Source organism: Arachis ipaensis, chromosome B04 (genome assembly GCF_000816755.2).
Source record: "Arachis ipaensis cultivar K30076 chromosome B04, Araip1.1, whole genome shotgun sequence".
Taxonomy (NCBI): Eukaryota; Viridiplantae; Streptophyta; class Magnoliopsida; order Fabales; family Fabaceae; genus Arachis; species Arachis ipaensis.
The window spans coordinates 110,272,253-110,282,599 of record NC_029788.2 but is presented as its reverse complement, the minus strand read 5'-3'; the positions used below and the strand labels follow the sequence as shown (position 1 = coordinate 110,282,599).

Here is a 10,347-nt window from a genome sequence, read left to right as displayed (position 1 = left end):
ACAAATTACAAATTTCCAACAACACCATTTCCAATCAACCATCATTACACATAATCAATATCATACTCACCATCAACATAGTTTCACCCACAATTCAACCTCAACCAATCATCAAGCATATATCAAACATGCATAATTCTCATACATCATACCATCAAAACATCAATATTCATAATCATATATATATGACCACACAATATATCTTAATCATTCAACAACCTCAATAATTCAATCCCTATCTTAGGGTCTCTAGCCTAAGTATTTTCCACTAGATTACATTTTAGATACGAGAAACCAAGACCATACCTTAGCCGATTTTTCCGCTCAACCGGAGCACCTCTAAACCACTTTTCCACAAGCTCTCAAGGTTCCAACACCTCCAAGAATAGATTTTCCAAACACAAAACTCCTCTCCAAACTTTCCAAAATTACCAATCAAGCTCCGATATACATATATAAAATGCCTAAGCCACAATATCACACCAAAACACAATAGCTCAAAACCCATAACTAATAATTCAACATTTCACTAGGGTTTGAGATACCTTACCTTATCCAAAGACCAAGGAGGCAAGATTAATCTTCTCCTTCAAGAGAGTTGTGTGCTATAACATCAAAGAGCCGAAAATCTCAACACTTTTGCCCATAAAACTCGAAAATAAGGCTTGAAATTCGAAGAGCAAACTGTGGCTTACCTCAAAATTAATTTTATGGGTTTTGTAGAGCTCTTCACGGTGAACGCGTGGCCACAAACGGTTGTCGGTGATTTCAGGTTGAGAGAGAGAGGGTTCCTGTGACGCGTTGGGTTATGGTTTTGCGTATTTGAGGTACGGCGCTTTTCCAAAAAACTATGTTTTATATATTGGAATTATTACATATGGATACTGATGTGAGACAATGTGTATTTGGTGATTGTATCAGTCTTATGTATTGTTTGATTGTCTTGAATGATTATGAATATTTGTTTGACTGGATTGTTGTGCGGCTTTGTGAAATGGAATGCTTTTGAAGTTGATTCTTTTAAAGATTTGAGATCGAGTTTAATCTGTTGGAAATTGATTTGAGTTGAGTTTATTTTCTTGATAATGTGAAAAATAGAATACACTTTTGGAATCAGCCTGGTTTGATTTAGTTGATTTGGTATTGATAAATGAATTGTTGCTGAGCCGTTTCTTTAATGTTTTGGAAATGAGTTTAATCGGTTGATAATGACTTGATTTTAAATAGTTTCCTTGAGATATGAAAATGAGTTGGCCATTGGATTTGGCTTCCTTTTGAGCTGATTTTTGGAATTGGACCGTTGAAAAGGATTGTGGAATGGTTTAGTTGGGACCCAAACCGGGTGGCGAAGTCCAAGTTTTAAGGGAGGTGCTGCCGAAATTTCTATAAAATTCGAGTCCTTATTTGAAATGTTATTTGGAAAAATTATGAGTTTAATGCCTTTACAAATCTACTTGGAGGATTGTAAATCTGAGGCCTTTTATTATTTTTACTTGGATCAATTATGAGAACGATGAAGCTACGCTTTGAAAAGAATTATCAAAAAGAAAATTATGATTTCTACTTATTTCCTAAGAAGGATAGTATGTGTTGGGTGCAAGTCATTCGAAAGAGAATTATGCTTTAAGGCTGTTTTAAAAGGTGAAACAGGTTTATGCTCTCCTTCATTTAACTTAAAGATTTTCACTTGGAGGGGTTTTCATGACTTCAAAAGAATTTGGGTTTTGATTGATAAACCTCATTTTTATGACGTTTCAAATAAGCTTCAGAGTATCCTTTGAACTCTAGTTTAACAAAACAAAAATGATTCTCTTAGCAGTTTGGTGCGCTTTAGATTTAATCATGGAATTGAAGCTGGTTTTATTTAAGTAAAGGAAATGGCTTTGAAAGGAGTAATTGATTACATGACTCGGTTTGGCTTAGATCCTATTTTTATTACTCAAACTCAGGAAGCCAATGTTTTAATGATTTTAACTAAATTTGAGGAAAAGAGTTATGTTATTCTCCCATAAGGACTTGAGACTTTGGCGAGGGACTTTTGTTATAAAATCCCGTTGTTGGATGCATGATTTTGATTATTTCAAAATAAATCCTTAACTTTCCATGATTTTGGAAGTTTTGGAAAGAGAATGCCAATGGTGGCTTTGTTTTAAAAAGGGAAATCAACTTTAAGAAAAAATGGCTTATGAGCCTGAGATGATTTGAGGAATGGGAACTTTAAAGTCAAGGCTGAAAAGAATTGATTTTGATTTCAAAGTAAAGTGAATTGAAAAAAACAAAAAGTGATTTATGCCTTGAATGTTGATTTTATGAATTTGATGATGTTGGATGATGGAAGTGTTATTTTGTTATGAGCCAGAATAGCTGTGTATGATAATGATTTATGGCTGATTGTTGAATGTGTCATGAGCCGGATGGCTGACTATGAATCATGAATTTAAGTCAAATGGGTGAGATAAATGTTGATTTATGGCTGAGGATAAATGCATATATGCTGAGATATTGATATTGTGATTGTTGCACTTCCAATTATCTGAGATACGAATTTCTCTGGGTAGAAGCAGTGGCTAGCCACCACGTGCTCCAGGTTGAGATTCGATACTCTGCTGACCCTATGTTGTAAGTGTGGCCGGGCACTGTGAAAGTCCCGGATGAGCTTGCTCCCGTGAATATACACTAGTGAAGGTGTTGGATATGAATTATGAATTATGAATTTTATTGAGTATAACTCGAGTTGGAGATGCACGATAGAGGGATAGTCCAACGGTTAGCTACCAGGACTTGTCGGGCTGGCTTTATAACTGACATATGAGACTCATCAGCCACTAGGACAGGCATGCATCATATGCATCTATGTGACATTGTTTGGGTGTGCATATTGTACTTGGTTTGCCTTTGTGATTACTTGTGATTAACTGCTAATTGTTCTACTTGCTGTAACTGTTTGTCTATGCTTGAACTTTCCTAATTGTGCTTCTTACTGAGACTTTGTTGGACCGTGATGGTTGGTTGATGTTTGGATTGTTTGGGCCTAGAGCCATGATTGATCATGAGGTGGGCCGGAGGCCATGTCTGGTTGATGTTATTGGTTTGGAAAAGTATGAAAAGCTAATTTGGTTCAGCATAGATGGATCTTTTGAAAAACATTTGAATTTTTAAGAAATGAACAGTTCCTCTTTTTCTGAAAAGATTTCAAATTCTTCTTTTATTGTAAACCGTTGTTTTGAAAAGCGGCATAAGACGGGTATTAATCACTGGAACGGTTTTACTTTCACGTATCCTATTATAGTAATTCCCAAAAACCCTCTACTGAGAATCCTTTCGAGGATGATGTTCTCACTCCCTACAATTTTTCCCCTTTCAGGATATGGACGTGGAAGTCACGAAGAGCTTATCTAGTTGTTGTAGTGATGTTTTGTATTACTTTAGTTATTGTTTATTGTTCCCTCGCCTTTATCTTTATACTTTCTGTAAGAGGGATAGGAATTGTGTTGATTAATGCTTGTAATATTATTTAATATATATACATATATATATATATATATATATATGTACTCTTTGTGAGCTTTGTAAGTTGTACGGTATGTATGGATGTATGTTACCTAACAAAAGTATTTTGGGAGCGATATTGCAGTTTAAAATTTTAAACAGGCTCATATTTTAGTATTAAATAGTATAAGAGTCATCATAATGTCCGAGCTATCAGAGTCGCGCAGCCAAAAGCATGAGCTTTGATAGTTAGGGTGTTACATTTTCTATTTTTCTTCTACCTTTACAATCTGGAATCATTCATAGTTCACTTTTCTCTTCTACCTTCATATTATTGTTGTTGTTTCTCAATAAATACTCAATGATATGATCCATCCCTATTCATAAAGAAGTCCGGCAAGCTTCAGCTCTATATGAGGAAATTCAAATTTATTAGCCTTATTAGCTTCTCTAATAAGCACCCAACCCCAATTTGGTTCAACAAAATATTATCTTAATTTGGAATATGAAAGCTAATCAAACTTAATTAAGCATAAAGCAGAGTTTGTTACACACAGAAAGCATATATATAAGAGGAAATAGGAAATGTAAAAGCATATATACTCCTACTACTACATGTGGACAGTATCCTTAATGTGAAACAGATGAAAACACATAATCGGTAGCATTCTTAATTAAGTGATTTCCATAAAGAAATTAAAATTTCACTAATTAATCAAGATCCATATTATGTATAGTTATGAGTAGTAAAATTAAGTAAAGGTGATATTGGATTAGAGAGAGGGAGAATGAAGAGGTACGAACTATGGATCGCTGGAATATTCAAAGAGCTTACCTTTGGTAGAGAAGACGATGAGTGCAACTTCGGCATCGCATAGCACTGAGATTTCGTTTGCTTTCTTCAGCAAACCAGATCTTCTCTTTGAAAATATGACTTGCATATTAATCTTGTTCTCGATCCTCTTTAACTGCACTCTTCCCCTTCCATCGATCTGATTTCCCTCTCTCTTGTAAAACCCGGTTAATTAACGGCTAATTAACCCATAAATGAGAATTTATTCTAGAAAGCCCAAAATGTGATTTTTATGGCTAAATGTGATAGAGGAGATTGAGACGATAATTTCGGTACCAATTTTATAGAATTCGGACCAAGATTAGACCGAACAGGCCAAACCGGGCCAATCGGACCCAAAGTGGGCCCTTGGCCCAACATAACTAAACCAAAACCCTAGTTTTTAGCACTCTCTCTCCTCATTACACACACACATGCGCTGAAATGGAGGCCATGGGGGAAGAATACTCTCTCAAACTTCTATCTCTCACTTGATCTTCAAACCACCATAACCTTTGATCTAGAGCTCCGATTGCCACACCGTTTACGGCCACGCGTTCACCACGAAGAGCTTTACAAAACTCATACAATTAATCTTGAGGTAAGCCACGTTTTGCTCTTCGAATTTCTAGCCTTGTTTTCGAGTTTCATGAGCAAAAATGTTGAGATTTTGGGCTCTTTGATGTTATAGGACCCAACTCTCTTGAAGGAGAAGGTTAATCTTGTCTCTTTGGACCTTGGGTGTGGTAAGATTCTCAATCCTAGTGTAATTTATGGGTTTTATGATGTTTGGGTTTTGAGATGTTGTGTATGGGTATGATGATTGTGGCTTAGGTTGTGTATGTGTGAATATTGGAGCTTGATTGGTGATTTTGGAAAGCTTAAAAAGGGATTTGGTGGTGAAAAATCTGTTCTTGGAGGTGTTGAGGCCTTGAGAGCTTGAGGAAAAGTGGTTTGGAAGTGCTCAGGTTGAGCTTGGAAAATCGGCTAAGGTATGGTTTCGGTTTCCCATATCTAATTTGTAATGTGGTAGGAAATACTTAGGCTAGAGGCCCTAAGATAGGCATTGAATTGTTGATGTTGTTAAATGGTTGATATATATGATGTGGTCATAAATGTGATGATGATTATTTATGCCTTAATGTAATGTATGAGAAATATGCATGTTGTGATATATGCTTGATGGTTGATTATGGTTGAATTGTGGGTGGAACCATGTTAATGGTGAGTATGATATTGATTGTGTACAATGATGATTTATTGGAATTGGTGTTGTTAAAAATTGGCATGAGGAAGAGTATATAATATGTCAATGTGTTTGAGTTTGAGCCACTTGGGTGAAGTGGGTTAAAATGATGGGATAGTGATTTTGTAAATTGTGGTAATGTGTCAATGTGTGAGTTGAGGAGGCTTGATGTTGAATTTGATATATTTTGATTGATTTCAAAGAAAAGGGATGAAATTGGCATGTTTTGATTGATTTTGAAAAGAGTTGAAAATGGCTTGTTTTGAAAATGGCACTTTGTGGTTTTTATGAAAAACATGGTTTTTGGGCATATTTTGACGGGACATAACTTAGACTACGGATCTCTGTTTTGTGCCAAATCTGTTTAGAAATGAAATTGGATCCGGGATGTCCATGCCGTTCGAAAAACGGGTGAAAAACGATTTAAAATGAGAAAGTTATGTCCGTTGGAAGATCGGGGGTTGAATCTGTGAATTCTGCAGCTTTTAACTTAGAAAATTTTTAGCAGAATGACCCCCCGCGCGTAGGCACACTTGGTGCGTACGCGCCGTTCTTCTCGAAAACGCCATCCACGCGTGCGCGTGATGTGCGCGGGTGCGCCGAATGTGCTGCACCCAATGCCCAGCCATTTTCCAGAGAGTTGTGCCCGAACTGTGCCAGTTTTGTGCCTAGGGCACGAGAGCATCCACGCATACGCATGGTTGACGCGTGCGCGTCGATTGGATAATTTTCAATCTATGCGTTAGCGTGCATGACGCATATGCGTCGATGAATTTTTGTGCCCATCCACGCGTGCGCGTGGAGTGCGCGTACGCGGGGTTCTGTTTTCATCCCAAAGTTGACTATTGAGTTTTAAAAGCCAAATCTCATACTTCTAAGCCTCCGATCTCACCACTTATGTCTTAAATCATTATGATATGCCTAGCAATTAGAAAAGGAGCTAGGAGATGTGGTAACTTGCGAGTGAAGCAAGGGAAAAATGAATGATCAATGAGGATCAAAGATGATTATGTGAGAGGCGGAGGATGGCGGTGGAAGTGCTTGGTATGCCATGGGCCGAAAGGCCATAATTGTTAATGAAATGGCTGGTTATGGATTTAACCGTGAGCCAGATGGCTGGATTATTGCCGTGTTACGGCGGAGCCATGATTATGGCTAAGAATAAATGCATATATATATGCTGTTGAATGAATTGTGAATGTTGCACTTTCATTATCGGAGATGAGAGTTTCCCTGGGAGAAAGCAGTGGCTAGCCACCACGTGCTCCAGGTTGAGACTTGAAGCTCTTTTGACCCTATGTCGTCAGGGTGGCCGGGCACTGTGAAAGCCTCGGATGAGCTCACCCCCATAAATATTCACCAGTGAGGGTGATGGATATGGATCATGATTATGATCAAGTTTATATTGAGTATAACTCGAGTTGGGGAGACACGAGAGAGGGACAGTCCAATGGTTAGCTACCAGGACTTGTCGGGTTGGCTCTATAACCGACAGATGATATCATCAGCCACTAGGGACAGGCATTCATCATATACATACTATATGGATTGTTTGAGATTGCCTATTTGACTGCATATTACTTGCTAATTGTCTAAATGCCTTAATTGTTCCTATTTGTATATTCCTTGTTTGATATAACTGTATTTGCTACATTATACTCTTGCTGGTTGTTGGGAGGTATGAAGGAATTGGAAAGGGAAGTATTAGTTAGACTGAAGAATCTTTAATCAGTCGCCACATATGGTTTAGCTTATTTATAAGCTTTGATATTATCTGGAGGAAGTTCTAGGATTGCCTTTGGCTTTCCTCTATTATTATGTATTATATATGTGGAAGCTGTTACCATGCTGGGGACCTCTGGTTCTCACCCATGCGGATTTTGTGGTTTTCAGATGCAGGACGTGAGGTTTCTCGCTGAGGCCTGCTGGAGACTTCTGGATTAGCGAAGATCCTTTGTTTTTGGGGACTATGTTTTGGTTTATATGTTTTGCTTAGATACTTTTATCTCCATTAAATAATACAAACTGCGATGACTCCTCTTATGGGAGATTTTGGAGAATAGGTTTCTGTTTTTGTGTCCCTTTGGGTTTCCTTTGGGGTTTTCCTTATTCTATTATATGTATATATTGCTATGCTCAGACCGGTTATCTTTGCAGCCGGATTTTGAGTCTTGATATTCCTGTTTTTGACACTCCTTTGTATATATATAATCTCGCGTTGGTTATCCCTGTTCGTTACGTTATCGATCGGAGTGTTACGCTTTCGAGTTGCGATTTTTGTTTACCCCTTTTTCTACAAAGGCTCCTAGTTATAATCAATCATTCATACTACTATACGTACTAAATTTTTATTTTTGAGGTCGTAATACCTTGCCATCTCTGAATTATGACTTAAGCATAAGACTCTGTATGGTAGGGTGTTACATCTCTCACTGTACCTACCTATGTATACACATACACATGCACTACCTAGCTATCTTCCTTTCCTTAATTGTATACGCACGAAGAAGTAGTGAAGAGAGAGAGAGAGAGAGAGAGAGAGGGAGGGAGGGGGATATATAGAGAGAGAGAGACCGTTGCTGTTGTTGTTACCGGAGGAGAAGTTACCGCAGGAGGCGATGCTGAGAAAAGAACGACGCGATGCGAGCAACGGCAGATCTGGACGAGGATACGACGATTTGCAACAATGGCAGAACGAGCAGAGGAAGTACATGCCGATGGGCAGACGGCGATAAAGACTCGAAGAGGAGAGATGGCACCGACGAGAACGGCGCCAACCAGGACTCAACAGAAAGTGACTTCTCTCTCCACTACGCCGAAGAGCGCGGCGGTGAAAGGGACGTTGTGTGAGGGGATAGCTTAGTGTTAGGGTTGAGAAGTGATGAATTTTTTTAATTTATTTTGAAATTTAGTTTATTCTTATTATTTAAAACAATGACTGATTTAGCAACTGATTTAGCCACTAACTATTTTATGAACATATTTTTAAGTCGGTTGCTAATTCGGTCGCTAAATTATTAAATAGCAACCAATTTAGTTACCGAATGCTTTAAAACCAGCATTTTATAGTTGGTCACTAAATCGGTTGCTATCTTAACACTTAGCAACCGATATAGCAACTAACTTCTTAGCGACCAATTTAGTGACCAACCAACATTAAGCTTGTTTTTATATTGGTCGCAAAATCGGTTGCTAACTTAAAAATAGCGACCGCTTTTGCCATCAACATACCCTAAAAGCTTGTTTTTTGTTTTGGTTGCTAATTCGGTTGCTAAGTTAAAAAAAATAGCAACCGATTTCAGCAACCGACTAGATTGGCTTTGTCATCGGTAGCTAAATCGGTCACTAATTTTTATTTTCGCGACCAATTTAGCAACCAAGAGTGGGGGTCACTAAATCGGTCGCTAATCGAAATTTAGCGACCGATTTAGCAACCGATTTTGTTTTAAATCCTAAAAAAATTTGATTGGTCGCAAAATCGGTTACTAATAGTGACCAATTTTGTTGGTCGCTAAAATCGGCCACTACTTTAAAACTTTCTTGTAGTGCTAGTTGGTCTAAAGAGATCAAGATGCAACAATTCTAATGGCTTTTTAGTTGAGACTTCTTCTTTGGGTTTGAAAGAAGTTTTTGTTTGTTTACCCATTTGACAAGCATCACAAGTGATGTCGTTGTCAAACTTAATGTTAGGGAGACTTCTAACTAAGTTTCTTTTAACAAGTTTAGAGATTTGGAATATATTAGCATGTCCTAATCTTCTGATTCTATTGAAAAAAAAAAGTTATATTTTAATCTTAAGATCATCTAGAGTAAGACCACAGACATTGTCACATCTCTTTGCAATAAACAAAACAATCCCTATTATTTCATCTAACTCTACAATCTAACTTCCTAAAAGTTACAACATAATCTATATCACACAATTGACTTATGCTTATGAGATTATGCTTTAACCTACCTACTAAGAAAATATTATCTATGCAAGTTAACACATCTTTGCCAACCTTACTAATGGCAATTATTTTACCTTTACCATAATCACTGAAAGTCACAAATTTTTCATCATACTTGTTTAGTTTGATGAAGAAGGTAGAGTTTCCGGTCATATGTCTTGAACATCCACTATCAAGATACCACAAGTAATTATTCCTTTTAGATGTAAGGCAAATCTGTATATTCTTCAACTAACCTTAGGTATCCAAATCCATTTGGATCCTCTTATGTGAAATCTTTTTGATTGTCCAAAAGTATTATAATTATGAACAACTTTAATTTATATAACTTATTATCACCAAAAGATTTTAAAAAAATAAAGTATTGTTGAGGAGAATGACCGTCTCTATTACATTTATAGCAATGGTTCCTATTTGTTGAATTTTGAGGCTTGCTAAAAATGTTTTGTTTAACATTCTTGAAAAACGAAGTTTCATATTTTTCAAATTTTTTTTTAAAAAACAGTTTTGCATTTCTCTTTGAATCCAAATTCAAAATTTTCAAAACTTAATCTTTAACAAGTAAGTAATTTGTCTAGATTTTGTGAACCTTGGACAAATATTGATAGATCTTCATTAAGGCTTTTAATTTTCTCAAACAATCTCTCATTTTCAACAACTAGATCAATTGAGGTTGATATCGAATGCTTGAGTTTGAATTTGTTTAATTCAGCTCTTAAAGCTTCATTTTCTTCTTTCAAAGAGGTTTCATTATAAGCTTTAGTAGCCTTCAATTTTTCTAATGAAAATTCATTTTCTATTCTCAATGCCTCATTTTTTTTCTTACA

General features: G+C 36.8%; 1 long non-coding RNA gene across 1 annotated transcript; it reads left to right on the top strand.

The window, feature by feature from the left end:
• On the top strand, positions 5,011–5,765 carry LOC110270751. Its single transcript, XR_002360390.1, has 2 exons — positions 5,011–5,067; positions 5,156–5,765. It is a non-coding gene; the product is annotated as an uncharacterized LOC110270751 (long non-coding RNA).